Source organism: Euprymna scolopes, chromosome 45 (genome assembly GCF_053919585.1).
Source record: "Euprymna scolopes isolate OS-2025 chromosome 45, ASM5391958v1, whole genome shotgun sequence".
In the NCBI taxonomy this organism is placed as follows: Eukaryota; Metazoa; Mollusca; class Cephalopoda; order Sepiida; family Sepiolidae; genus Euprymna; species Euprymna scolopes.
In genome coordinates this window covers 37,034,900-37,059,887 of record NC_136526.1, presented here as the reverse complement: position 1 = coordinate 37,059,887, position 24,988 = coordinate 37,034,900, and the positions used below count along the sequence as shown (strand labels likewise).

General features: G+C 35.8%; 1 protein-coding gene across 1 annotated transcript in view; it reads right to left on the bottom strand.

Moving 5' to 3' along the window:
- LOC145269171 (uncharacterized) overlaps positions 1-24,988 on the bottom strand; it is a 113,924-nt gene that overhangs the window by 24,419 nt on the left and 64,517 nt on the right. The window lies entirely within an intron of this gene.

Genomic DNA, 24,988 nt, shown 5'->3' with positions numbered 1-24,988 from the left:
AAAATGTAAAATTTGTTTCTGAAAATCGTTATTTGTTAAATGAAAAGTACAGGAAAAAGAAAATTTTCAAGAAAATTTAATTAATTATTTTTTCTTTTACGGCTGTTCATTGCCGGTGGAAGAACTTTCTAGAGATGAGGATATTTTCTAAGATACTTTTACTTCGGTTGACTGTTGGCCGGTCATTGACAGCAAAGAGGGGGGAGATGGAGTAGAGGAAATGGAAGGAAGCTCTCCAACTGGTTGAATGGAAAAAAAAATAGTTTAAAATTCGCCAAAAAGTGTCAATGTGGCAAGACTGGAGTTTAGGTGGCAAAATAATCTCAAACCCTCTATCAACGAAAAGAAACTAAATTCCTGTAGTCATCGTTACGTTAACATGAAAACAATGTAAACAAATTTTTTTTTATAATTTTAAACAATGAATACCATTTTTAATGATAAACAATATTAATAAAAATAGAAAAATTAAATTTCACTAGAATAACGAAAAACAAGCTTTGCTACATAATCAAATACAGAAAAAAAAAATTGTTCCGTTGTTTGCATATTTGTGTTTTTACCTGCATTTGTTTTCATTGCTGAGACAACTTGTTCTCTTAAAAATCTACTTTTATAAAAAATTTTCTCATCAGTTTGTTCCAGTTGGGTATGGAGCATCCTACGGGATGCCAAGCATTCATCCACTATCTCATATATTCCAACCAAGAGATTTTTTTTAAGATTCTAAGTGTCCCTTTAAGTACAATCATTTAAATCTCTCTTGCGCTTGGTTCATCAGGTATATTTACCTGGTAGTTTTTTAATTCTTTTTCATGATTTCAGTTGCTCTGATAATTACTGGAATGATAGAGATCTCCCCAAGATTCCAGTTTCTTTTCATATCGTATATAAGACTTTGATATTTCGTTATCTTTTCCCTCTCGGCTTTATTCATCTCAGCATCATTGAAGACACTAACTTCTACTAAGGTTACTTCTTTCTCCTTCTTGTCCCAAACCACTCTGTTAGGTTTCATAGCTCCGTTTTGTAGGCATGTAACTGTAGGAATTTCATAATCATAGTGGATGGTGTTTGACTTATTTCCAACTGTTCTTTTCTGCGATTGTAACAGACCATGCGCACATGTATGGCAGCTGTATGCAAATGACCAAGCTATGTGAGAAGTAAGAGCACGGCAAGGAAAAAGAAAAAGATTATAAAAAAAGGACATGCACACAGATAAAGGATAAGGATCATGTTAGAGATCACGATCACATTAGAGACACATGGGTGACGTCACAACCAGCATGAGAAATAGTGCATGGTAAGAGAAGACGTGATAGTAGAAGTTTTCAATCATTTATGCCAACATATGTGCAGAAAGTTGAATTAGTATACATAAGGCTTAGAAATGTGTGAATTTGTTAAAAGTAAAATATGTATGCAAGTATTTAGCATTGTGTATGTGTGTGTGTTGGTTTACCTTGTTCTTCTTAGTGCATGCATAGATCTGTGCTAGTTGATGAAGGCCAGTAAATGAGTCATTGAATCCTTTTCGCTTCCGCTTGCCTTTGGTCTGAGTGGGAGAGTATTGAGCACACGTTCTGGAGTGCTGTTCAAGGTAAGGCTGATGAAGTCTGGAGAAAGCTTATTATGTTGACCGAGTCTTATAGGATTTTCTAAGTTATCACTGGCTTATTACTTCCACATAGATGTGTTACTTTTTAGAGTTTGAAACGATGTTCATTCATTGAAAATACTTTGAGTTCACACATTCCTGTGAAAATTTCCTTGCTTCTTGTAGTGACAAAGAAAGTGTATCGAAATGAACTAGAAAAAGAAAACAGATAATGAATTTGAGCCATTTGCTTTTTATCATTCGTGGGAATTACTTTGGGATTCATTTGCTACACCAGTACTAAACAAAAAGTTCATTATATATATATATATATATATATATATATATATATATATATATATATATATATTATGAGCAAACAGTTAATAAAACATGTTAAAAAACACTTTGAAATGAGTTAAAAACATATTTAATCTGAAAAGGAAACACTAGATAAGTGGATAGTCCTTAATCTGCAGAGTTTTGAACAAATACTTTCCTTCTCATCAGAGGGTAGGAATTAGCAAAATGCGGGATCGGATTTTGCATGCAAAAGTATTTGATGAAACAATAAGTAAGTCAAAGATCTTACTTGAAAACAAAATAAGTCAAGCAGAGGGAATATGGTGAAGAAAAAGGTGATTACACATGAATGGATAGTCTGGTGGAAGATAAATAATCCAGTGACGGTAAAATCCAAATATATAACTTCAAAAAAGTTAAAAGAATTTCCATTTGCACAAGTAAAATCCATTTATATATATATATATATATATATATATATATATATGTATATATATATATATATAACCTAGTTTATATATATATATATATATATATATATATATATATATATATATATATATATGTATATATATATATATATAACCTAGTTTTTTTAAGCCAATGAACGTCAAGAACAGGTAGTGATAACAAAATTTTGGAAATAAGTGCACTTTATGATGCAAGAATTAATGCAATATGTATGAATTAGGTTGACAAGAAGAATTTTGATTTCAAATGATGTTTTTTCAAATAAGTTTTTGTTACAATACCCTTACTTTATATATCATTTTAAAGAGCTTTTTTTAAATTACAATAATTTTAAAACAATTATGTTTTCTTTGCAGGACGTTGAAATATTGAGATGGATAAACTCAAATTCACACAATTGTCTGATTTCAATTCAAGCTAGGCCAAAAAGCTGCTGAAACAGCCTGCAATATCAACGAAACATTTGACCCAGAAACACAGCACAATGATGGTTTCAGAAATTATGTGGCGGCGATGAGAATCTTGAAGATAATGAGTGTAGTGGTCGGCCTTCAAATGTTGACAACAATCAATTAAGAGCCTTAGTCGAAGCCAATCCACGCACAACTGTTCAAGAACTTGCTTCTGAATTAAGCATAATGTATATGTTCAGGCCATCAAACAACGATTTCCAACCACTTGAGGACGACAACCAAAAGAAACGCTGTTGTAATGTGCCATTTTCTGTTACACAACAAGAACAACCTGTTTCTCAACTGGGTTGTGACTTGCAATGAAAAGTGGGTTATTTATGACAACCGGTGATGTTCAGCTCAATGATGAGGCTCCACAGCAGTTTATGAAGCCAGAGTTGCATCAAAATAAGGTCATACTGACTGTTTGCTGGTCTGCAACCAGTCTCATCCATTAGTTTTTTGAATGCAGGCAAAACCATTATGGTGGAGAAATTATGGATTATTACTTGTTGATCACAAACGAGCTCTTCATAAAAGCAACTGAATTTGCCAAAAAAATCCACTTGTATTCCAGAGAGTGATATCGGTCTAGTAATAAAGATCCGTCCTACGGTACTTATTAGCAACAGTGAACTATGGACAAAAAAAAATAGCTGAAATTACTTTTTTGACTTAGTAATTCTTTTTAAACAGTCCACAAGCAAATGTTTGGCGTAAAAATACATCAGAAACTTCGACAACGACACCCAACATAATTCAATAAAAATGGCCAATTCTCCTCCATGACAATGGTTGACTGCACATTGCTAAACTGACCCTGCAGAACTGTACCTCATCCGCCATACTCTCCAGACCTCTTACCTACTGATTACCACTCTTTCAAGCATCTCGACAACTTTCTACATGAGAAATGTTAAAAAAATCTAAGTGATATCAAAAACGCCTTCGGCGTCTTAATCACCACCAGAACGCGAGATTTTTGCATTACTGTCATAAATAAACTTGTTTTGCGTTGGCAAAAGTGTGTTGATTCTGATGGAACTTATTTCGATCAACAAGTTTTTGTTTGAGCTAAGATATATTCATTTGAATTTATAAAGTTAAAAACTGCAAGAATTTTCTTGTCAACCTGATATGAAGAATTTGTGTTTTTGTGTTAAGAAGTTACGGAAATAATGAGAACGTATTTCTCCTTCCTTATTTCTCCACAATCATACTGTTCATGTAAAGAAAAGAAAGCAACCAAATATTTTCCAAATCTTTCTTTTGTTTCGCTGCCATCTGCCATCTTAATATCTTTACGAAAGATATAAATCACAAACTCAGAATTAGCAATGTTAAGTAAAACGCAGCTACTAAGTAAGAAATAGAAATATATATATATATATATATATATATATATATAAGTGAAATTGTCTGTGTGTGTACATTTCCCTACCAAATTACTCTGTCAAGTCTACAGGCTCGAGATTCGACATAAGAGGTATTGAGACTTGGGAAAATATTTTTAATCGGTTTTCGGCTAGAAACTTGGCAACGATTTGACCTTTGAAAGCACTACCAAACTCCTCCACTAATTTTGGGTCTAAACATTTGAAATTTTAGATGTACGTTCCTTGGATATGGATCAAATTTTTTAACTTAATTTATGCCCAAAGCAATAAATATTAAGAGGTCAATGTTTTAAAAAATTTGACCTTTTAGCCAATTTTTGGCCTGAACATTTGAAATTTTACATGAAGTGTATTCAGACATCAGAGACATTCCAATACAAAAACTATTATCGATTATTGATACTTATCAGAGACATTCCGATACAAAAACTATTATCGATTATTGATACTTATAAGAGACATTTCAATACAAAACAATTATCGATTATTGATACTTATCAGAGACATTCCGATACAAAAACTATTATCGATTATTGATATTTATAAGAGATATTCCAATACAAAAATTATTATCGATTATTGATATTTATAAGAGATATTCCAATACAAAAACTATTATCGATTATTGATATTTATAAGAGATATTCCAATACAAAAACTATTATCGATTATTGATACTTATAAGAGATATTCCAATACAAAAATTATTATCGATTATTGATATTTATCAGAGACATTCCAATACAAAAATTATTATCGATTATTGATACTTATCAGAGACATTCCAATACAAAAACTATTATCGATTAATGATACTTATAAGAGATATTCCAATACAAAAACTATTATCGATTATTGATACTTATAAGAGACATTCCAATACAAAAATTATTATCGATTATTGATACTTATAAGAGACATTCCAATACAAAACAATTATCGATTATTGATACTTATAAGAGACATTCCGATACAAAAACTATTATCGATTATTGATACTTAAAAGAGACATTCCGATACAAAAACTATTATCGATTATTGATACTTATAAGAGACATTCCGATACAAAAACTATTATCGATTATTGATACTTATAAGAGACATTCCGATACAAAAACAATTATCGATTATTTATACTTATCAGAGACATTCCGATACAAAAACAATTATCGATTATTGATACTTATAAGAGACATTCCGATACAAAAACTATTATCGATTATTGATACTTATAAGAGACATTCCGATACAAAAACAATTATCGATTATTGATACTTATAAGAGACATTCCAATACAAAAACTATTATCGATTATTGATACTTATAAGAGACATTCCGATACAAAAACAATTATCGATTATTGATACTTATAAGAGACATTCCGATACAAAAACTATTATCAAGTATTGATACTTATAAGAGACATTCCGATACAAAAACTATTATCGATTATTGATATTTATCAGAGATATTCCAATACAAAAACTATTATCGATTATTGATACTTATCAAAGACATTCTGATATAAAAACTATCTTAGAAAGAACACTGCCGGTCACATAAAGTATCTTGGTATGAAATTTTATAAAAATCGGCCCAGCCATTTTCCTGTCTATAGAGAACGAACTCACAGACACATAAAGTTACTTTTATATAATAGTAGAAATATCTTTTACTCTGTCTAGAGATACAGTTTCTTTTTTTGTCACCAATGTCTAGTGTGAATTATTTGTCAGTCCATGAAAACACATGAAAAAGACCAGTATAAGGTGGACAAAGGGACTTTTATGGCATTCTTTCTGCCATCATCTTAGATGAGTGTACATTCATTTTTCCTTTATGTATATTATAGATCATGTTGTGCACCTTTGATTTTTGGCAGGATATGAATGCACATGTTAAGTGAATTATAGTTTTGTAAAGATATAGGGTGTTCTCTAATATAAGTAGTTTTCTAGCATGGTAGTGGAAGCCCACTTTCTTTGCAATAACGAATAATGAAACGTGAGTGAATTATAAACAGAGCTGTGACAACAGAATATTCTTTTCATTGTTTTGACACTTAAGTATATATCCGTTAATATCTTATATGGTTTTATATAGACTGATGTGGTTCTCGGTTGATTAAGTGTGTCTGTGTTGGATATATACGCAAGAGTCAAAGAATAAAAAGAATATGCTGTTGTCACAGCCCTAATGATAAAACGTCTTTCAGGATCGAAGATTTAATGGTTTGTTGTCTATCGCGCATAGATAGGAGCTTAAGGAATTTAACTTGCAGTCCATTTATGCACAGAGCTAGATCTGTTGCCACTAAATCTATCAAGGCCAGAATCTGACCCAAAAGAGATAAAGGTACTCCATAAATGCGTTCAGCAGAAGTATATCCAAGATCTTCCTTGATAGCTGCATGATAGCCTAAAGGAAAATAGGTATTTGCTTCATCACCGTTGATCAGGATAAACATGCAACAACAAATTTTAATTAGCAATGAAAGCATTCTGTAATCCCATTAGAAGCGAAATGATAGCTAGTTGTACATATACGTATAGTACTTACCAACAAAACAAACGCCCACGTGTTTGTGCCTTGTGTAGGCATGCGCGACAAGAAAACTTGGGTTTTTATAAGCGGAAGTCTCGAGGTTGTCAGGAATCTACGGGCGCATGCGCAAGAGGAGGGATTGAGTTAGTGGTATAAAAGGCAGGTCGAGTGAGAAGGTTGTTGTTGTTGTCATTGGACGTTACAGTGACGCGTGCGTTAGCAGGTGATTAAGAGGCTGTTTTTTTTTTGTCAAATCGCGCACCTCGGTGAAGATCATATGTCGTGCACCTCTGTGAAGGTGAAGGTCTTAATATGTTTAATCTCTAAAATCCTCAAAAGTTCCTGGAATAGGTAGGATTCAAACTGTTCATGATTGGTTGTAATGATGATGAGAACTCCATAACACGAGACCCAACTTGATATTAGGACTTGCACTACAGATTCAACCAAAATATTTTTAAAGCGAGTAGCTGTGTGAATCGGTTTATAGAGGTCAGAAGTAAATCTCTGACTTACTGGTCATGGTTCAACTAGATCAATATGGGCATAGCTGAACTGAGCATTTGAGTTGCTGTCTATTCGCAAGAGATTTACAGAATTGTTTTTTTAGAACTCTTTTTCATCCCAATCGAGGCATATTGCCACTTGTAAATTAAGATGCTATTTGGGATCGTGTCTAACAGGGGACTGTGAGAAGTTGAGCAACTAGATGTCTGTTCACATAACATTTAAACTTGTGCAGGTTAGTACATTCAAGGAAGCAGGAAACAGGGAGGTAATTCCAAAGTCTAGCAGTCTGATGGTAAAAATTAGAGGAGAAGGCTTTCTGGCATTTAGGGACTTCAACAGTGAAAGGGTGGGATTTTGTTGTTTGTTGGGTTAGTTGGGAGTATTAACATTGACGGGGCACAAGTGCAAAGAGTTCATCAGAACACATTCCACTAAAGTACTTGTAAAACAGACAAATAGGTGTATCATTGCAGTAAGGGGCAGAGGTTGGAACTTAGTTGACAGTGCGGGACCTATTAGATTTGAGACTCTTTTTTTGGACCCTGTCTGAGAGAGAGAGAGAGAGAGAGAGAGAGAGAGAGAGAGAGAGAGAGAGAGAGAGAGAGAGACTAGTCGTAGATGCATCAACCCAGAAGAAGTAACAGTACTTCATGCAGCTTTCTAAAATATAGGATGCTCTCTCTGGTGTGAGTAATTTTGTAGCGCGATAGAGCGAGCTCATCTTCTTTGCAACAGCTTTGGCAATGTCTTTAATGTATTTGTTCCATTTCCATCAAGTCCAATGTTAACAAATTCCTAATGACCCGCCCCCTTAATTAAACACTTCATCAAATCTCCACACTAACGTAATGCACTTGCAATAACCCTTATCCCTGAGTGGCTTCCGGGCCTTGATAAGTGGTGATCACTGTGTAAAAAAAAAAAAAAAAAAAAAATTCATATTGTCTGTGAATGTTAGGTCAAAGAGTTTTAAGGATGGGCTCTCAGGTAAGGTGTCATATTAAAGTTAGACCTATGTATCATTTAATGTGTGTAGGATGAGTAATATCGGAAAGTCTAAACTGAAGTTTACTTTTTGAAACCAACAAGTCACTATCAAAGCATAAACCAAAGACAGATTCCATATCCTTTCCACAACTTGGAAATTTTTCAGGTTTGAGTGTGGTTTGCTATTCTGATGCTACCTATGCCAGGTTGGAGGATGGTTCTTCACAGGGTGGATTTATCATCTTTGTTTATGGTAAAATGAATAGATTGGCTCCTATATGCTGGTCATCAACAAAACATGATTGAGTAATAAAGAGCCCATTGGCGTCCGGCCCTGTCAGTGGGGCATTAGAATACGCCGACTGCCTCCCTGCAGAGGGTAAGAGTCCCTCAATGGGAGTCCTAGATATGACCTTAAACTATATCCAGTGGTGAGGCCCCAGCTTGTGGGCTTTGGGGAGTGTGGAGCCACCCTTTAATTACCATTGCTCCCAGGTCCACTCTGACCCAGAGTGGTAGTACCTGTTAGGGTCCCAACTGTGGGTTAAATAGAAACCGACGTGGAAACAACAAATATATTCTATTAAAAAAAATTTTCTTCAATTTTTGGATTCGGCATTAAATAACCTGAAAAAAGTTGATATGCTGTAAAACAACCAACCAACCAACCTATAAGTGTTTCATTGCACGGATTTCACAGCTATAACATTGTTCTGCCAGTTTCTATTGTCTCGAAAAATATGTGAGAGGTTGTAGTTGTTGTTCCTATTTACTTTGCCTCCCCAAAAGGGCAGAGTTAGACACCAGGTTTGTTATTTATGCCCAGTAAAAATTAGTCATTGGACACAGAATGTGTGTTACATGAGAAGGGGACAGACACCAGCAAGTAAAAGAACAAATAAGTTTGAAAATGATATTTGGAAATCGAACCCAGTAGGCAAATGTTAAAAAAAAAAAAAAAATATTCAATTAAGGAATGTAGCGATTGTTCATTGTTTTAGAAATAACTGGATATTAAATATGTCAGTTAAAAGAATGGACAATACCAGTTTAGAAATAATGATGAAATAAATAGGTTATAAATGAAACAATTCATTTAGGAATTTCTTTGTTACCAAACGTGTTTAGGGCATGTGTAATTTGAACACGTGAAGGAATCATATTGTTGGCCATGCTTTGACGTCATAAGGAAAGGGAATTCCCAATATATTCAATTAAGGAATGTAGCGATTGTTCATTGTTTTAGAAATAACTGGATATTAAATATGTCAGTTACAAGAATGGACAATACAAGTTAGAAATAATGATGAAATAAATAGGTTATAAATGAAACAATTCATTTAGGAATTTCTTTGTTACCAAACGTGTTTAGGGCATGTGTAATTTGAACACGTGAAGGAATCATTGTTGGCCATGCTTTGACGTCGTAAGGAAAAGGAATTCCCAATATATTGAGAAGGGTTCGAGTCAGTTAACAGAGACAGAGTCAGTTAGTGAGAAGAGTTAGAAGAGAGTCGAGCTGGTCAGACTGGGAGGGGAGGAGCTTAGACCATGTAATCATAAGAGCTTGAGTTTCTGATTCATAAATCAACCAGCTGGTCGGATAAAAGGCTCATCATATTTTGTAAACACTTCGTCTTCGTCGTCGTCATTACAGCTGAAAGAGGTGTTTTTGTCTATCATTTGTAGATGAACTTTGTGTAACATCCTTCAAGTGTTAACTGTCCCCACCATTGTAAGTGGTCCTGGATATGACCTTAAACTATATCCAGTGGTGAGGCCCCAACTTGTGGGCTTTTGGGAGTGTGGAGCCACCCTTTAATTGCAATTGCTCCCAGGTCCACTCTGATCCGGAGTGGTAGTACCTGTTAGGATTCCAACTATGGGTTAAATAGAAACCGACTTGAAAACAATAAATATATTCTATTAAAAATTTTTCTTCAAAATCTTTGAATTTGGTATTAAATAACCCGTAAAGGGTTGATATGCCGTAAAACAACCAACCAACCATTGTAAGTAATGTATCTCCCCTCTGTTCATCCCTCGCTGATGTAAAAGGAACTGTTTAAATGTTTCTCCTAGCTCTGTATTAATAATATGCACAAACAGAATTTTCGCCAGTGTTGGCGCCATTATACAAACAACGTCATCGTCTCTGTCTTACTGTGATATATGATTATCTCATTCACTTGTTAAAATGTATCCTCGTCACCTGTCATCTCGATATCGACTGTTTCGATATATGCACACACGATATAAACGCCCTGAAATATATATTCACATTCTGGTATGACCCCCCCCCCCCCGACTACACAACATTTGTAAGTAAGGATGTCTTTGTTAGTCCCCCGATTTATCGGAGAGGGACCTATGTTTTCAGTGGCATCCGTGCTTCTGTGTGTCCGTTAGTCTAGACTATTGCCAGATAACCGTCCATTAGTTTTCCTGAAATTTTGCCACAAATTGTATTTCATTAAATAGATGTCTACAGTGAAAATTGTTTTTACAAAAAATTCCCGTTGCGCCCCCAGGGGCTCAAAAGAGGTCCAAAATGCCCCCAAAATGGCAAACAATAATTCTTTTTGCCTGATAACTTTTGATCCATCCATTAGAATTTTTTGAAATTTGGCCAAAATGTGGAGGCCATTGTTCTTAATATAAATCCTATATGGGTGACTCTGGCAAAATTCTGGTTCGCGTCCCCGGGGACTTTCAGTGCCAAAAACTCCTCTTTTTGTGGCTGTTTTTTCATATTTCTCAACAAAAGCTTGATATAACTGACTATATAGTGGTTTTGCACGGTGATCAACTCAAATATACGTGTTAAGGCCTGAAACTGCACCGTTATCCATATATACTGGTATTCGGCGTCGCCAGGGATTCAAAAGAGGTGAAAAATGCCCCAAAATGGCCAAAAAATTACACATTTTGTCCCATAATTTTTTATCCATCCATTAGATTGTTTTGAAACTTGGGCAAAATGTGGAGGCCATTGTTCTTAATATAAATCCAGTATGGGTGACCCCGATAAAATTCTGGTTCGCATCCCCATGGGACTTTTATGGTTAAAAACATGCCTTTTTGGGGCTCCTTTTTTGATATTGCTCAAAAACTTGATATGCATGTCTATATAGTGGTTTTACACGGGGCTCAATTCAAATATACATGTTTTAAGGCGTGAAACTACACCGTTTGCCCATTTTTACTGGGATTCGGCGTCCCAGGGGCTCAAAAGAGGTAAAAAAATAAAAAATGTCTGAAAATGGCCAAAAATGACACATTTTGCCCCGTAGTGTTTGATCCATCGATTAGATTTTCTTGAAGCTTGTTAGTTTTTGCTTCACAGATTCTGCTCATGTTTCTTTTTCCTGTGCAACAGGTCGGAATGAAGAAACAGGAGATCCGCACATATGCTATCATCATTGTCATATTGTATGAATCCGAAGATTCTATTGTTGGCATTGGTTTTCCTGATATTTTTCTAGCCAGAATATATTCTAGAAAGACATTAAGGATTACAGGATGGACCAGATGAAGGTTGCCAACATCCTAAGTGAAAGTGATTTTTCTGGAAATGGACTCGAACTTCAGATGCCCAGGTTGTCAATCCGTATTGTTAACCACTAAGCCACCATTACCCCCTATTATACAGGATAAAGTATCTGTAGTAATTAACTGGAATGAGGAAATGCTTTGACGAAATGAAGTGGGTGATTGAATGTCTTATAGAGCCTTCACCTTTTCAGGAAAGAGAGATATACCTTCAGGGCTGATAATATGAACCTGAAAAAACTAATGACGAAACACCAAAAACATATTTACCTGCATCAATACTCACCTGAAACTCTTTGAATACTAGTCAGAAATGAGTCACTTACCAGGAGAATGTCGTCTGTATTGTTATAAAGAAAGTTCAAATGAAGCACTAATGCATCCATGAAACATTGGAAAACTAACAGACATAGAAATCCGAACGCTCCAAATGTAATTGTTATCGCTGTTTGGAGTATGTTTGTTGGATACACTGCAACCTGATGGTATTTATTTATTTGCTTATCCACTGAGCAAATTAGGCACAAGGCCGTTTTTTTAATGTGGCGAGGAAAAACCAGCTCCCCCAAGGGGGCACTCTGGCAGGGTCCAAAATTAGCAATTGTCTGATATGAATGGTTGCCCCCCACATTGACCAGAACTGATTACTTCCTTTTCCGCTTCTGGCCCGAAGGCCAAAACCAAATCTAGTGTAAAGATAATCTTAAAACTGTGCCAAGATTGAGCATCACCACTTATCAAGGCCAAGAGGCCACTCGAGGATAGGGGTTAAAGAGTGTACAGTAGACAATTGGACAATAAAGCAATCGCTAGTAATGGAAATTCGGTAACTTACATGGAATGGCTCATCAAAAACTTGTTTACGTTAGACTTGAAGACAACCATATTGTAGTCAGCTGGAAAGCAGGCAAACGGAAGAGAGTTCCACAGGCGTGCAGTTCTAAGAAAGAAGCTTTGTTCATGGAATCTACGTTTAGGTTTAAGCACAGATAAAGAGTGGGGAAATTATTGATAGTGTTTTCTGCTAGACGGGTGTTTCTTGTGAAAGTTTGGTGAAGGGGACCAAAGATTGAAACTCAGTCGAGCACTTGCTATAAAAATAATGATAAAGCAGAGACAAACTCGCAACATCTCTTCTGTGAGAAAGGTTGCAGGGAAGTATGTGTGGGATTGGATTCAGTAGTTGATAGTCTCCAATCGAATGCAAATTGCCAGAGTGTCTAATGACCATATGTAGACTGGACAAGTGATATATAATTCTCATGTGATTAAACTCTGCCTTGATTTAAAAGCCTATCCTATTGGTCTTGCACGATTATAATTTTTGTGAAAATTAAAAATGTGATATTTTTTAAATTTCCCTTGTGTGTATAGAAATGTAAACATCAGAGTACGAAAAAATTTTTAATTTTGAAAATAAAAATGAAAAAAATGACGTTCTGTGCCACTAAAACAAATTAAGAAAAAAGAAAAGTAGGATGATTTCTATTAAGGATTAATTTGAATAAGTATGGCTGGACAACATTGTAAAAAAGAAAGAAAAACAAACAAGATTGTAGTCCACCTGTCATCACCCAAATGTCATTTTAAAGGTGTAAGAAATTCTCTTACTCGTTTTTGCCTTTGGCAGAATGAAAGAAACACTCAGAAAAGCAACAAAGGCTCACCTTAAATTCCAAGAATATTTTATTTACAAGAAAGGTAAAATGAGTCCATATTTGCAAAAGAGTGCACCTCTTTAGCTTTGGCCAAATGGCGGGTAGTTTATGCCTCGAAAGGTGTAGGTAGTTTTCTTCTGTGAAGATGCTGGTTGAATTCGGCCGCTCGTAGAAGTGGTTGAGGGGTCTCCGAAATCCTTCCAGACTGGTCAAATAAGAACAACGCACATTGCGATCGATGTTCCATAATAAAGGATGCCCTCCTGCGGGCAATGATGATGAATGTAATTAATCCATAAACGTTTTTGCCTCAGGCTTGTATCCGCATTTAAGTGAGCGGAGATAACAAATAGAATAGAACCCTGCCTTATAGTCCATTTGGCACGGAGCGAGACACCATGCGTCTGCTTTGCTCAACACGGAATGGAAATCTGTTAGAAGAAACACAATATTCCCGCCAATTCCTGAATCCTCCGCAGCAACTGAAACAATGCAATTTCATTGGTCAAAATAATCGCGTGATTGGAACAATCTAGCAATTATCGCCCTTGCATTCTTAAATTTCTAACACAGGATCAATGAACTTACGTCGTCAGTTTCACAATTTAATTGTAAAATTTTTAGGGGGGGGGAGACGTTAGTTCGTATTTTTTTTTGTAATTTTTTTTCAATTATAAAAGAATTTTTTTTTTTTAAATTTGAATTATATTGAATAAACAATTTTTTTCAGCTTTTTTTTTCTCATTTTGTCAGTGTAATCAGAAAATTTAATTGACTTTCACACTTTAAATTCATTTTTAGTTTTATCGAAAAAGAATGACGCATTCAACAAAAATTGAATCACTAAGGAGACAGTGAGGGCATGTAGTTTAAAGAAGGTGATTTGTTAAACGAGTTCGTTCGCCCACAACAAAATTCAAGTTTGTTAACTTTGGGTAGGGGTGTAATGAGGTCTTTTCTTTTTTATTATTAAATTTTCACCCCAAACAAGGCACACTGCCACTTTGATGTAGGGGGCTACTATCAGGGACACAAGCTACAGAGGTACTATGTAGGGAGTTGGGCAGCAAGATATCGGTTCATGTTAAACTTGAACTTCTGCATGTCAGTACAGTTTGGGATGCAGGGACCCGGAAGAGAATTCCAAAGTCTAGCAGTTCTGGGGAAGAAACTACTGGAGTAGAAGGCTCTCTTGCATCTAGGGATTTCAACTGTGAAGGGGTGGGATTTAGCTGCTTGTCGTGTTTGTCGGGGGTATTTACGTCAAGGGGGTACAAGTGATTTTGTCAGAGCATTCACCATTAAAATACTTGCAGAATAGGCAGAGGTCTTGCATGAGTTGTCTAAAGTGCTAATAAAGAATACTGATTTCAAACCCGGAACAGACAATTCCGTCTATCAGCCGACATCTACACATATCCACCCAGTGGCGCAGAAAGTCGAAGCAGAATGAAATAAGTTGAATCAGCTAAAGACCCACAAAGTCTGTTACATTTTCTGTTATTGCATTAAAGTGGCACCAGCAAACACCTGCCTGGGATTAGTGGTGAGGGGACCTTGGTAACTACAAGCAACAAATGTTGTTTTATTCTAGACCTGCAACAGTGGTTATTCATTTCTGGTGACTGCCAGTGCAGAGATAAGTATTATACCATGCCAACCTGGCCACGAACCAATTCCTTCCTCAGTCAAAGTGCAGGCAGCAAATGGATAAAAAAATCCAGATGTACTAAGGAACATTTTTCTCGGATAAGTTGAAATATATAAATGATCTGGAAGTTGGTCTAGAAGTTGATCAGGAAGTTGATCTGGAAGTTGATCTAGAAGATCTGGAAGTTGATCTATTACTTGATGTAAGAAGGAACATTTTTCTCGGATAAGTTGAAATATATAATTCATCTGGAAGTTGGTCTAGAAGTTGATCTGGAGGTTGATCTAGAAGTTGATCTGGAAGTTGATCTAGAAGTTGATCTAGAAGTCGATCTAGAAGATCTGGAAGTTGATCTAGAAGTTGATCTATTACTTGATGAACTAACAAACATTTTTCTCGGATAAGTTGAAATATATAATTGATCTGGAAGTTGGTCTAGAAGTTGATCTAGAAGTTGATCTGAAAGTTGATCTGGAAGTTGATCTGGAAGTTGATCTGGGTTCAGTTATTGATTGGGTTAAGAGATGGCTTGTTTTGTTTAATCCTCAGCTATTGTCTTTCACTCACAGACATGTTCTTTCTCTTTCTGAGATTCTTATGGATGGCTTTGCTCTCCAGAAATTGACTCTAAAACTTCTTGGTCTTTTTTCTCATCAAATCTTTGTTGGAGTCCATTGCTCTTTCTGCTTCTCATTAAAATCCGTTCTTTCTATTGTTCTAAACATTTTCACCCGAACCTATTTTCTATCTCTATATCAGACAACTGCTATCATATTTGGGCTGATGAATCTGTGCCCCATTTGAAGGCTTGTGATAAATTGCAGAAACATATTTGATTGGTTCAACACTTTCTTATTCAGTGCCGCCTCTCTCTCACAGACGTGATGTTGCTAGTCTCAGACTTTTTTTTTTTACAAATACTGTAATGGCATGTGTTCTTTTGAATTGCCTGATCTATTCCCTGCTTCCTTTGTTACAACTCGTTTGACTCGTTGGTCTAGTGGTCTCCACTAATACCCTTTTTTTAATACCTTGCTGTCGTCACATCGAGACTACTCAAACAGAATAATGGCACGGAGAGCGTGTGTACTCCCCAACTGTAAAACCCAATCACGCCCATACAGCTGTGTAAAGGTCGTTTCAGCTACGTGCACATTTCCCTTCTACACCCATGCAAATTCTGTGGACATAAACTAAACTCTTTCTTTCCACGCGGATGTCTTTGAAGCATCTTACGTCACAAAGATGTTGTTTTTTCCATCCAATTGGATTACGAAGAAAACAAATTTCAAAAATGTTTTTTTTCTGACAGTGTTCGTGGAGCCAGTTGGAAATATATAAAAAAAGGGTTTTTTGCACCAAAACCGATTAGTCGACCTCAAGCCAGCATGCTGTAAACATCATCATTGATTCTGTCCACGGAACGTTAAATGCGCATGCACCTGATAATTAATTTTTAACAGAAATGGACTTTTTACCCTTTTCTATCTCTCTGCTAATGTAAGCGATGGACTTTAATGTTGGTTAATTCTTCCTAAAAAAGATCTGGTTATTTCTAACCGACAACTTTTACTTTTCTACTTAATTTTATTTTATTACCTCAGTCGCAAGAAGGGATTCTCAATTAAGATGAGACTTTCTGGTCTTCTCTTTTGACTTATCGATTTTGAAAAAAAAAAATTGGCATTAAATTTATTCATCCGCCTCGGTCATCTTTGTTTGATTGTTCAACCCAATTTTACACACATATTTATATATATACTTTTTTTTTTTTGAGCTTGCAGGACTAACATCGACACTCGTAGTCCCGCAACAACCTCATTATAATTGCGCGAGCCTTTTCTAGTCTCACACAAAAACATGCATTCACATTTCAAGCTATATAACTTGTCATATACATACACGCATACAAACATACGTGCCCACATCCACACATGTGCATATATTCATGTTCGCGTACATACACTCACATTCACGTGTATACACACACGCTAACGTATGCACATGTACACACACATGGACAACGTCACTTCCCCAACGTTCACTTTCCACACATGCACAAAAGACCACCGGAAACAAGTATAAAAGCAAGAGACAAGCTGTTTCCATTTCCAACTCGCTTTCTGAGGTGAGTGGTCGGTGCACCAGCCGCCGTCGTTTTGGCAGGCGTGTGCACGCATGTGCCTCATGTCACTTGCTACTATGTGGGACAAAAAGCCAACAGACAGTACGCGAGCAAAGCACTTTCCGGACCAGAAACACGCTACTCAAACATAGAGAGGGAGATGTTGGCTATCGTCTTTGGCCTGGAGAAATTTCACAGTTACGTTTGGGGCCACAAAACGACAATTCATACGGATCACAAGCCATTGGAGTCGATAGCATTGAAAAATCTAGCACAAGCACCCCCAAGACTGGCTAGAATGTTATTGAAGGTCGAGGGATACGATTTTACTGTAAAATATACCCCAGGAAAAACAGTTCCAATTGCAGACTGCTTGTCACGAGTAGCACCCAGACCCAGTGGGCACATTGAAGGGATCGATCTCAACGTCCATAGCATGATCTCATACCTCAACTTTGCGCCGACGAGAGTTGAAGATATAAGAGTGGAAACATCCCAGGATCCACTCCTAAAGCAACTTGTAAGCATGGTATTGACCGGCTGGCCTTCCAACCGGGCTGACTGCCCAGGAATTCTCCTGCCATTCTGGAATTTCAGAGATGAGATTTGGGTCCAGGATGGAATTCTACTCAAGAGCCAGAGAATCATTATCCCAGCCTCGTTGCAAAGAGGCATACTGGAAGAGCTGCATGCTTCACACCAAGGAGTAGAGAGAACGAGGTTACGAGCGCGTTCAGCGGTGTACTGGATAGGGTTAAATAAGGACATAGAAGATATAGTCCGAGAGTGCCACACATGCCAGAAATACCAAGCCAGTATCCCGCCCGAATCAATACTCCAGCACGAAACCCCTACGTACCCCTGGCAGTATGTCAGCACAGACCTGTTCACATTGGCAGGGAAAGAATATCTGCTTGTGGCAGATCAGTACAGCCGAAACCCCTTCGTACGACGCCTTCCGTCCGCCTCATCAATATCCGTTATTAGAAGTATTAAGACGATATTTGAGGAACAAGGAGTGCCGGAAATCTTGTACTCGGACAATGGTCCACAATTTACAAGTAAAGATTTCAAGGATTTCGCCAGGACGTACAGCTTCCAACACAGGACATCGTCCCCACATTACCCCAAGTCTAACGGATTCGCCGAAAGAATGGTGGGAACATGCAAGAAAATTTTGACGAAGGCAAGGGAAACTGGTCAAGACAGCTACCTAGCAATGATGGCTTACAGAGCCACGCCACTGTCATCAGACATTAAGTCCCCGGCAGAGTTACTCAACGGACGAAAAATACGGACACCCCTAGTATCCAAGCAACAACTTGGCGATGAGCAGACTAGGACAGCCATACAGAAACAGAAAGATCAGTCTAAGGTCTGCTATGACAGGAAACATAACAGACACCACTCCCACCTACATGCAGGACAGAATGTCTATGTCCAGCAGGAAAAAGCAAAGATATGGGAGCCTGGAAAAATTCAGCGCTCCAGCGTGACACCCAGATCCTACATAGTTGAATCTGAGAACGGTAACACCTATAGAAGGAACAGGCAGTTCCTCAGACCAGCTGGGAGGAGATCAACAACCGCAAATAGATCCGACCAACCTCGCCCCAGCGACTCTCCACCGGATCCCACCCAGAAGGAAGGTCCCCCCCCCCTAAACAAATCGAACAGCCGACCACCGAACAACACTCCAGCGGCATGCCTCACACCCGAACTGAGAAACTCACCCCCGAATTAAGAAGATCTCAGAGACGAGTGAATGCTCCTCAGAAACTGAACTTATAGGTTACACTATCCTAAAAAAAAGAGACAATACCATTACCCTAGAACAATGGAGACAAGCTAAATAATATATTAGAGACTATGTTATCCCTTAATCAGATAAAGGCTAAATATCGCCCTTGGACTATATACATATATATGGAAGGGAAGGGATGTCATAATATAGGCTAAGAGACTATTAGTCGCCTAGAGTTATGCCCCTTGGCCCGTGACGTATGAATCTCGTCCGCCATTGTTTCTCAGTGCAACGTTTACTACTAGACAATAAAGAACGCATTTTACACCACCTTCGAGTCTGTTTATCAATGCTTCCAAAGTATGTATTATCACGACATACACTTTATACGCTTTCTATGTCCATAACCTGGATTGACATTCTCACTCTTTCTCTCTCTATATATACAACTTGTCACTGGGAATACCTTCGCGTGGCTGACTGCTAACTGATGCCAACCCTCTATCCTTTGTCTTTGTCTACACGCTGGACTATCATTCTCATTTCTACTATATTACTCACTTCTCTTCCCACGTGCGAACAAACGATAGTGAGATGAACACACATTTCCTTTTCTTTCTACACCACCAGTCCCGCAACAAAACGATGATTACACCCACGTGGACATGAACACGTGTTATACTTAAAACATCCATTCTCTTTACAAACGATGGTGACCCCATTATTTTAAAATGAAAGGGATGAGTTTGAACGAAACACTCATACACACAGACTCTCTCTCTCTCTCTAAACAACAATAAACTTTCCCTCTCACCAGCTAACAACGAGAGATGCACAGCAAACTATAAACTTTTTTTCTCACCAGTTAACAGTGAGAGACGCACACCAAACTAAACACGTGTAGTACCCTTTTCTTTCATTTGTTTCTTCATGAGATAAATCCCAGTTCGTTTAATGCAATTTAACACATACTTCGTCTCTTTCTCAATTCAATTCATTTTCCTCATTTTTCAACACCACCACAAATTGATGACATCCGAACGCGAGAGGAACACGCATTTCCTCCTATGCCACAAGTTCACGTGACGCCCGTTTTATTTGATAAAGAAAAAAACGAACTTTTCAACAAAGAAAAACAAGTTAACCATTACCGACAGGAATAACTACTACAAACAACAATGACGAAACCATTCATCAGACTCGGCAGAAAACAAACACGGAGCTGTCGACTTCATACCGAATTTAAAGAAAACTTCGAGCTCGACAAACATTTTTCACGGTTTCCTGACATTACCCTGCAACAAAAGCGAGGAGCAAAATCACATAGGCCTATACACATTCTCTCCCGCACAGCAGACGCAACAACAAAGAAACAATTACAGGACATCCCTATCAACACATATGAAGAAATTGAATCAACAATACGAGTTGAGATGCACCACGCACACTGATAAACTCACAACTTGGAAGTTTCGTTGACAGCTGGCAACCACACTCATGAATGCACAAGTTCCCGGACAGACAATGTACACATTCTACTGCAGAATCACATGCGAAGACACCGTCAACACAAAACAAAAATTTTCCTTCCAAACGAACAATTCATTTTACTGTCCAAGCAACTTGTTGCACATGTCAGCACACAAAAAAACAACCAAACAAATATCACCCTAAAAAAAGAGTAAACGCCTTTTCCACGCATAAGTAAATACGTTTTTTTACGAACACACTCCGTTTTTGACGTTTATTTAAACAACCACACCAACAGCAAACAAAAAAAAAAACAACGAAAAGTCAATTGCCGACAGCATTACTTATAAAAAAAAAGAATATATATATATATATATATATATATATAGGTATATATATATATATAAATATATATACACTGCATATTTTTTTTTGCCTAGGAAGGGGAGTATTGCGCGAGCCTTTTCTAGTCTCACACAAAAACATGCGTTCACATTTCAAGCTATATTACTTGTCGTATACATACGTGCACACAAACATACGCACCCACGTCCACACACGTACATATATTCACGTTCGCATACATATACACACATGCTAACGTATGCACATGTACACACACATGGACAATGTCACTTCCCCAATGTTCACTTTTCACACATGCGCAAAAGACCACCGGAAACAAGTATAAAAGCAAGAGACAAGCTGTTTCCAGCCCTTTTCCAACTCGTTTTCCGAGGTGAGTGGTCGGTGCACCAGCCGCCGCCGTTTCGGCAGGCACGCGCACGCATGTGCCTCACACCACTTGCTACTATGTGGGACAAAAAGCCAACAGACAGTACGTACACTTTATATGCTTTCTATCTCCATAACCTGGATTAACATTCTCACTCTTTCTCTCTATATATATACAACTTGTCCCTGGGAATACCTTCGTGTAGCTGATTGTTAACTGATGTCAACCCTCTATCCTTTGTCTTTGTCTACACGCTGGACTATCATTCCAATTTCCACTACATCACTCACTTCTCTTCCCAGGCGCGAACAAACGACAGTGACCCGAACGTGAGATGAACACACATTTCCTTTTTCTTTCTACACCACTAATCCCACAACAAACGTTTGTTACACCCGCGTGGACATGACCACGTGTTATATCTAAAACATTCATTCTTTCAACAGTAAATAAAAGACACGTTTATCTTATCCATCAATTGAGTCTTTGTTTCCTTCATTCAATTCGTTTCATTATTTTTCTTTTGTAACGGGATTAGGATTTACATATCCTAGTCCTCTACATAATACAGATTCCTTTTATTTCTGAGTGTGCCTTTATTTTTCCTTTCGTTTGACGTGTGTATTTTACAAAAATATCATAGGAGATTGTCTGAAAATATCTGCTTTAATAGGATCTTAATTGGTTTGTGACGTATGCATATGTATTCTCTCTGAAAGTAAAGGAAGAAACAGAAAAAAAGTTGTTTGGTTTGTTATAGTATATGCAAGGATCTTGGAAATTAACATTTCTGTATTTTGATTGGTTCAAGGAAACTGACAATTTGGACTTGTGTTGATATGCAATAATAACATTCTATGCATCTGTAACTTCTATTTTATCTTTATGAATTTTTTTCTGATTGATTAGTGTTTTTCTTATACAATAGTTTTGCCTTAGCGATTAATTTGGTTTCTTTTTCTTATCGATTAGTTTTCATCGATTTGTTTTGCATTCTTTTTTATATGTTATTTTGGTGTACTTTTTCTTATCGACTAATTTTGTCTTTTTCACCTATTATTTTTGTATAAATTTTCTTTTTGATTAGTTTTGTCTTTTTTTATCTGTTGGTTTGGTTATATTTTTTATCGATTAGTTTTGTCTTTTTTTATCTGTTGGTTTGGTTATATTTTTTATCGATTAGTTTTGTCTTTTTTTATCTGTTGGTTTGGTTATATTTTTTATCGATAAGTTTTGTCTTTTTTTATCTGTTGGTTTGGTTATATTTTTTATCGATTAGTTTTGTCTTTTTTTATCTGTTGGTTTGGTTATATTTTTTATCGATTAGTTTTGTCTTCATGTTATCTGTTATTTTTATATAAATTTTCTTTTTGATTAGTTTTGTCTTTTTTTATCTGTTGGTTTGGTTATATTTTTTTATCGATTAGTTTTGTCTTTTTTATCTGTTGGTTTGGTTATATTTTTTATCGATTAGTTTTGTCTTCATGTTATCTGTTATTTTTATATAAATTTTCTTTTTGGTTAGTTTTGTCTTTTTTATCTGTTGGTTTTGTTATATTTTTTATCGATTAGTTTTGTCTTTTTTATCTGTTGGTTTGGTTATATTTTTTATCGATTAGTTTTGTCTTTTTTTATCTGTTGGTTTGGTTATATTTTTTATCGATTAGTTTTGTCTTTTTTTATCTGTTGGTTTGGTTATATTTTTTATCGTTAAGTTTTGTCTTTTTTTATCTGTTGGTTTGGTTATATTTTTTATCGATTAGTTTTGTCTTTTTTTATCTGTTGGTTTGGTTATATTTTTTATCGATTAGTTTTGTCTTCATGTTATCTGTTATTTTTATATAAATTTTCTTTTTGGTTAGTTTTGTCTTTTTTATCTGTTGGTTTGGTTATATTTTTTATCGATTAGTTTTGTCTTTTCTATCTGTTGGTTTGGTTATATTTTTTATCGATTAGTTTTGTCTTCATGTTATCTGTTATTTTTATATAAATTTTCTTTTTGATTAGTTTTGTCTTTTTTATCTGTTGGTTTGGTTATATTTTTTATCGATTAGTTTTGTCTTTTTTTATCTGTTGGTTTGGTTATATTTTTTATCGATTAGTTTTGTCTTCATGTTATCTGTTATTTTTATATAAATTTTCTTTTTGATTAGTTTTGTCTTTTTTTATCTGTTGGTTTGGTTATATTTTTTATCGATTAGTTTTGTCTTTTTTATCTGTTGGTTTGGTTATATTTTTTATCGATTAGTTTTGTCTTTTTTATCTGTTATTTTTATATAAATTTTCTTTTTGATTAGTTTTGTCTTTTTTTATCTGTTGGTTTGGTTATATTTTTTATCGATTAGTTTTGTCTTTTTTATCTGTTGGTTTGGTTATATTTTTTTTATCGATTAGTTTTGTCTTTTTTTATCTGTTGGTTTGGTTATATTTTTTATCGATTAGTTTTGTCTTTTTTTATCTGTTGGTTTGGTTATATTTTTTTTATCGATTAGTTTTGTCTTTTTTTATCTGTTGGTTTGGTTATATTTTTTTATCGATTAGTTTTGTCTTTTTTTATCTGTTGGTTTGGTTATATTTTTTTTATCGGTTAGTTTTGTCTTTTTTATCTGTTGGTTTGGTTATATTTTTTTATCGATTAGTTTTGTCTTTTTTTATCTGTTGGTTTGGTTATATTTTTTTTATCGATTAGTTTTGTCTTTTTTTATCTGTTGGTTTGGTTATATTTTGTATCGATTAGTTTTGTCTTCATGTTATCTGTTATTTTTGTGTACTTATCGACTAGCTTTCTCTTATTTTTATGTTCATTTTAATACTTTCTGTTATTGATTATTTTTGTTTTGTTTTCATCTGCTTTTTTTTGTACCTTTTTTTTCGATTAGTTTTACCTTCTTTTTTATTTGTTGTTTTCTGTATATTTTTTTATCAATTAGTTTTGCCTTTTTTATCAGTTATTTTTGTGTGCATTTTATTGATTAGTTTTGTCGGTAAATGTGTATTTAAGCGGCGTGAATTATTCACAGACAAAAATTTATAAAAATTATTCATTTTTATATAAAACACATTATTAGAACCTATGGCTGAAATAAAACCCGAAAAAAATTAAATTTTTATTATTTTTTCAACATTTTTTATTTTTAGACTAAATGTTGTTAGAAATTTCAGAATGCAAGGGCGATAATCGTGTGATTTACAATCACGCGATTATTTCGACCAATGGTATTGCGTTGTCCAGTTGCTGCGGAGGATTCAGAAGTGGCGGGAATTTTGTGTTTCAAAAAACAGATTTCAACTTGACGTCGGAGAAAGCCGACGCACGTAATCTCGCTCCATGCCTAATGAACTAAGGCAGGGTTCTACCCCATTTATTTCTCCGCTCATTTAAATGCGGATACTAGCCAGAGGCTAAAATGTTCTACGGAATAATTACTTCATTATCATTGCCCGCAAGGGGGCATATTATTTTATGAACATCGATTGCAATGTGCGTTGTTTGTATTCGACAACTGGAAGGATTTCGAGAACCCCCAACCAATTCTACAAGTGGCCGATTCTACCAGCATCTTCAACAAGAAGAAAACTACCTTCGCCTTTCAAGGCAAGAACTACCCGCCATTTGGCAGAAGCTAAAGAGGGCACTCTTTTGCAATATGGACTTTTTTACCCTTTTCTAAATAAATTTATTCTTGGATTTAAGGTGAGCCTTTGTTGCTTTTCTGTGTCTCTTCCATTCTGTCAAAGGCAAAAACGAGTAAGAGAATTTCTTACAATGTACAACAATCGAGGCCGCC